Source organism: Canis lupus, chromosome X, assembly GCF_048164855.1.
Source record: "Canis lupus baileyi chromosome X, mCanLup2.hap1, whole genome shotgun sequence".
NCBI lineage: Eukaryota > Metazoa > Chordata > Mammalia > Carnivora > Canidae > Canis > Canis lupus.
Genome location: NC_132876.1, coordinates 8,271,429 through 8,277,942, shown reverse-complemented (window position 1 = coordinate 8,277,942; position 6,514 = coordinate 8,271,429). Strand labels below are relative to the sequence as shown.

At 40.3% G+C, this 6,514-nt stretch overlaps 1 long non-coding RNA gene and 1 pseudogene across 1 annotated transcript; one reads left to right on the top strand and one right to left on the bottom strand.

Annotated features, from left to right (window-relative positions):
- The first annotated feature begins 486 nt into the window (after nt 1-486).
- On the top strand, nt 487-1,963 carry LOC140627911 (tRNA pseudouridine(38/39) synthase pseudogene; annotated as a pseudogene).
- A 3,186-nt stretch (nt 1,964-5,149) lies between these two features.
- On the bottom strand, nt 5,150-6,038 carry LOC140627154 (uncharacterized). Its single transcript, XR_012026038.1, has 2 exons — nt 5,778-6,038; nt 5,150-5,588 (listed from the first exon to the last, which is right to left on the bottom strand). It is a non-coding gene; the product is annotated as an uncharacterized lncRNA (long non-coding RNA).
- Nucleotides 6,039-6,514: the final 476 nt, after the last annotated feature.

The window sequence follows — 6,514 nt, the reverse complement described above, 5'->3', positions numbered from 1 at the left end:
CAACTATTTTTGATAAAGGTGCAAAAGCACTTCAATGGAGGAAGAATAGCCTTTTTATTAAATGGTCTTGGAGCAATTAGACATCCATAGTAAAACTACTGAGTCTTGGCCTAAATTACACATTTTATATAAAAACAAATTTAAAATGGATCGCAGGTTGAAATGTAAAACTGTAACAATTTAGAGGAGATATTCAACACTGAAGCCCAGGTGAAAAGTTCTTAGACCTGACACCAAAAGCATGATCCATAAAAATGGACCTCATCAAAATTAACTTTTGCTCTCTGATCCTATAAGGATGATGAAAAGCAAGCTGCAGACTGGGAGAAAATGTAAATCAGATATCTGATGAAAGACCTGTGTCTAGAATATATAAAGAGCTCTTGTCATTCAACAGAATAAAAGAAATCAAAAATAGGAGCTACAGGCATGGCTCTGATTAACAGGTAGGATGGACCTGTATGATTCCTTTATTCCTGGGGTTGTCCTATCATTGTTGAAAATGACATAGTGAGAAACTAAACTGAAGAACTCCTAAAAAAAAGGACAAGAACTGGAGAAGAAGGTGCAGTAACTTAAATAGGAGCAGAGAACCACCAACAGCAAGAACTCAAATGTTAAAGAAAATTCCTTAGGAGCTGGAAAAGTAAGTGTGCATTTGATTTCAGCGCTAATGTCCGAAGCCATGTAGCCCTAAAGATAGCCTATCTGGGCTAGCAATACTAGGGCTTTGCCAGTTAGGAAAACAGACGATGCCAATGAGAAACCAACCGTTTGAGGCTCTAAGAAAGACTTGACCATGAGAAAGCAGACAGACATTCAACTCTCACAGATGTGGGTCAATGGACAGGGGTGTTTAAGTGCCTTTGGACAATTGATTTCTCTTGACCATTGTTCCCGCTTTCCAAGGGGCAATGATTCAGAGGATTTTAATTTAAAAGAAGTCCACAATACTGCTAAAAAAAAAAAGCCATCATAGCTGCATTTTCCATCAGATGTTCCTTCCAGACATCCATATACTGGCCTGGGCTTCTGTAGAACCCAGCTTCAGTACTAGGTTCAGCTGTCTTAAGAAAACTTACTGCTCTTTTTTTTCCCTTTATGCTGATTTAGATATTATAACCATTAATTATGTGGTTCAGAGGTATGTTAGCATTTATGATTTCAGAAATTTGTGTAAAATGGATCTAGCCAATGGAATGATTACTTTTCAGTGGATTTTCCACTCAAGTACAGCTAATAGGCCAGAGCCTGGATAAGGGGAGATAGAATTAAACTGCAAGAACCTTTCAAGTTATTTCAAGGCACAATTATTGACCAGAGATTCCTTTATCATTAGGCCTGTCGTATGATGGTTATCTTCTTTCTGATTGGCCAAGAAATGGAGAGAAGCCACAGATTATTGATGAGCTGCTGAGCATAGATGAAAAATCCCCAGGGATCTCAATACAATATGGATGTAGAATATTCTCTAGTCTTCTATGACTTTAAGTTTGCAACTATCAAGTGGATCTGTGACTGGGAGGGTCAGTAGTTCAATGTCACCCACCTTTAACAATACAGGCTAAAGGCGCTGTTAAAATTCACATGTTATATTGTATTCTGCAAGGAATGGACTCTGTCGCAGTACCCAAAAGGACCTTTGCAGGACCAAAGATGGATGGAGTGAGTGATGAAATGGAGAAATATTAAGCCTTCTGTCATAAAGTAGACCTGTGCCTTTTTAGTAGGAATGAAAGTGCACATATAACAAGTCCTCTAATAGATCATCATAAATGTCAATGATAGGGATCCCAATCTAGCATTTTATAATTAAGGGATGCATTGAACACCCACATTTATTTCATTGAGAAAAAACAAAAACCAAAAGGAACTGTAATAATATACTTGAGAAAGAAAATACTATCTTGGAGAAACTGACAAACAGCTCTGTGTTGATACAGAAATTAAAAGCATTATTTAACCATAGGTAACTTGCCAGGATCTGAGAGGCAACAACCAGCTAATGGTAGGTGGGTAGAATGGAAATCTTTTTTTAAAAATATTTATTTATTTATTCATGAGAGACCTAGAGAGGCAGAGACACAGGCAGAGGGAGAAGCAGGCTCTATGCAGGGAGGCTGACGTGGAACTTGATCCCGGGTCTCCAGGATCCTGCCCTGAGCTGAAGGCGGTGCTAAACCACTGAGCCACCGGGGCTCCCCCCACTTTTTTGTGTATTTTTTTTATTGGAGTTCGAATTGCCAACATACAGTGTAACGCCCAGTGCTCATCCCTGTCAAGTGCCTCCCTCAGTGCCCATCACCCAATCACCCCATCACCCAGTCACACCCCCCCCCTTTCCACTACCCCTTGTTCGTTTCCCAGAGTTAGGAGTCTCTCATGTTCTATCACCATCTCTGATATTTCCCACTCATTTTATCTCCATTCCTCTTTAATCCTTTTCACTATTTTTTATATTCCCCATATGAGTGAAACCATATGATTGTCCTTCTCCGACTGACTTACTTCACTCAGCATAATACCCTCCAGTTCCATCCACGTTGAAGCAAATGGTAGGTATTCGTCCTTTCTAATGGCTGAGGAATATTCCATTGTACATATAGACTACATCTTCTTTATCCAAAGAATGGAAATCTGAACAAAATATTTACTCTAAGAAGTCCTGGAAATTCAAATGATCAGCTCCTAAGGAAAAAAAAACTCATGAAGTCCTATTAAGGAAGTTATTGTTGCTTAAATAAGAAAGAGTTTAAGCATTTTGTTATCACTGTCTAGAAAAGGTTGAAGTAGCAAAAGCAAAAAGCAATTGTAAAATGGAGATATATTTATGTACACCTGGAAACCATGCCTTATGTTCAAATTCATTAAAACTTGATCATGCAAGTGTCAGAAATAAAATGGGCTACAGGCATGAATAGAAATTTCAATGAAGAAGATATACAGATGGCAAATGAACACATTAAAAGATGTTCAACATCAACCATCAGTGAAATGCAAATGAAAACTTCAATGAGGTATCACTATACAGGCATCAGAATGACTGAAAAAAATTATTTAATGATAACACCAAATGGTGGTGAGAATGCAGAGAAACTATTATCTGAAGATTGCTGGTGGGAATAGAAAATGGTACAGCTACTCTGAGGGGGAAAAAAAAAGTATGGTAGTTTCTTACAAAATTAAACTTGCCATTGCCATGTGACCCAGCTGTTGTTCTTGGACATCTATCCCTGAAAAATGAAACCTTCCACTTTAAGTTCACAGAAAAACCCAACCAGAAATGATTGTATCAGCTTTATTTGTAGTAGTCCAGAAATCAAAACCAAAATGTCCTGCAATAAATGAGTGGTTTAACAAACTGGTACATTCACACCATGCAATATTACTCAGCAATAAAGAAAAAAAAAACATTGATAAAACAACTTGAATGGATGTCAGGGGATTTATGCTGAATGTAAAAGCCAATCACAAAAAGTTATAATACTTTATAACTTTTAAAAGTTATATGCTGAACGATTCTATTTACACAACATTCTTGTAATGACACAAAATAATGGAGATGAGGAGCAAATTACTGGCTTCCAGGGGTGAGGGACGGAGGTGGTTGTAGTTGTAAATGAAAAACAAGAGAAATCCTTATGATGGAACTTTTCTATATCTTGACATATAGTGGAAGTCACAGGGAACTACACAGGTGTAAAATTGCTTAGAACTAAACATACATACAAACTAGTGCGTGTATAACTGGTGAAGTCAGAATAAGGCAAATATCATAGCAATCTGACACTCCTGATTTTGATATAATACTGTAGACATGCAAGACGTTACCATTGGGAGGAACAAGGTTAAGGGTATAAGGCATCTTTCTATTTCTTAGAACTGCATGTAGATTGATAACCCCAAAATTTAAGAAAAAAAATGAAACTAAGGCAACTTTGGAGCAACCTTTAGGGCATCTTTCTATTTCTTAGAACTGCATGTAGATTAATAATCTCAAATTTAAGACAAAAAAATGAAACTAAGGGAACTTTGGAGCATCCTTTAAAGGCTACTAAATTCTCAACAAAACAATCATAACCTAGAAATGTAATACTGATGTACACAAGAACGTTGGTGGTTATCACAATAATTATACGGAGTGAAAGCAGCTGGATAAAAATGAATATGGTTTACATTTTGGAGCATTTTGTACTAATGGAGTTGGTACAATCCATGGAGCTAGCAAGCAAATCAGTAGTTCTCTGAGGAGGAGGGGACAGGCAGGGACAGGAAGGAACCACTACCAAGGGGCAGGAGGCAACGGGGTGATGGATATGTTCTCTCTTAGATTTGTGATGGTTTAACAATGTATATATGTGAGCAAACTCCTCAAGCTGTCACTTTAAGCCTGTTTAATTATTATATATCAATTATACTTCAGTAAAATCATTTATACTGATGGTCTCTTCAGGAAAAAACAACTCTAAAAGAACAAAGATAAAAGTCTCCCCTCCAAATATGGTGTTTTAGAATTCTCCGTAGACAGTGCTCCCCTTTATTGCCTCAACTGAAGGCAGACTGCTCCCACTACCCTGCCCTTGGAAGGCCACTGCCCCATCCTGAGTTTTTTAAGAAAGTGGGCTAATCAGTGTTGGGTTTGTGGTGTCCAACACCACAAATGATGGTGATCATTTTCATCTCTAGGGGGCTTTTAGTAACTTTTATTAGGGTGAGATCTTTGACCCTCCTGAGGACTTTTAGTTAACATTACAGGGTAAAATGTAACAAACACCATTGTGAGGTAGGTGGCCTGGAGGTTAAGGCCTTGTTCATCTTTGGGAATGGTACTGCCACCCACACACCACACCCCACCTAGGCTCTGGCAATGTGTACTGTGACGTCATCCCCCGCCTCCAGTCCCCCACTTCCCAAAGGCAGAAACACCCAGCCCTTTCTCATCTTGCCCATTAGGTCAAATGTTGAGGAGGAAATTTGTGTTCAGTGCTCAGTCCTGTGCTAGTCTTTATCCCCACGATCTGGTTAATTGTGATTCTGCATGTCTGACCCCCAACCCTAAACTACCCCATGTTTCTTCCTTTTGGCAGTATTGCCTCTTCCCTTACCTCCCTGATCCCACCATAAGAGAACTCATAGAAACACACACAAGTTTCTGCAACAGGCTGACTTTATTTCAGGTACCATCAGTACCCTGTTGCTGTAAAATGCAATGTCTACACAACTGGCCATTTCTCAGCCACCAGACCCCCAGAGACTTAGCAGATATTACTGAAGTCTCTGGCCTCAGTCTGGAGTTACTGGCTGCCCAGGTCATCACTTGAGGTGGTGGACTTCTCCACATTCTCTTGGTATTGGTATTGGTATTGGTCCTGGTCCTGGTCCTGGTCCTGGTCCTGGTCCTGGTCCTGGTCTTGCTCTCGCTCTTGCTCATTTTGATTCAGCATCTCATTCAGTCTGTGATAGTGACCGAATAGTGTTATTATTCTAGTTTTCTTAGCATTTCTCACAGAGTTGGCAGATTTTTCTGGAATTCTTTTGCTCAAACTCCTGTGAAGGGGTCTTTTTGCCTTCAGTGTTGGCTTCAGGACCTGGAACAACAACAGAGTGAGGCCAAAAGGGCATTGGCTTGGGGAAGAAGATGGGATATTGATACAAAAGGGGGCATCATGAGAAGGGGGCAGGGCTGAAGGAGGAGTTTGTGCCTGGTGGGCAAAGGGTAAGATTCTTGGGGGAGGGAGAATCAGTGAAAAAGAGTAGCTTGGGTAGGGTCATCTTACCTTGCCACCACCTCTGGTCCTGGGCTCAAAGGGAGTCTTCATCTTTCTCCTCTCACTGAAACTCATAGTTAGTTGCTCCCTAACTGGATTGGGCTGTGGTAGTTTCCTGGTTACCTTAGCCATATTGAAGCTTTCCAGGGGTCTACCCCAGGCCTCCTACCTACTACATATGCCTCTTCTGAGGACAATGAGGGACGATACCCTTCAGCTTTGATTGGTCAGCTGGGTTCTCTCCCCCAGCCAATGGCGGCTAAGGTGGGGCTTAGACATCACAAAGCACTACTTATGACGCTACTCTGTGTTGGGGAGGTTGCTGGAGAGGCCAAAAGGTGACTCAGACATTTCAAAGTACCATTCCTGACACCTCTAGATGGGAGGGGAAATGATGAGGAGACAAAAATGGTTTGGCTAAAGAAAGGGGACTTTAACATCCCCCAGTTTTCCAAGCTAAACTGCCACTGTTCCTCATATCCCCATGTTCAATTTTGGTATTACACATGGTAGAGAAAGAACCTTTTTTGTAAGCTGTTCTCTAAGGCCACCCCTACTCAGTGGTTTATTTTGCTGTGTCCCACCCTTAGTTATTAGCTAGTGTTTGGGACATTTTACCTAAAATCCCTCCAAAAGCAATACGGCTGAATTTAAGTATCAGTGGAAATATGACTTGTCTTACAAACTAACAAATAGCTCCCATGAATAAGCTTTCTACCTATAGCATTTGGCATTAAAGGCTGCTG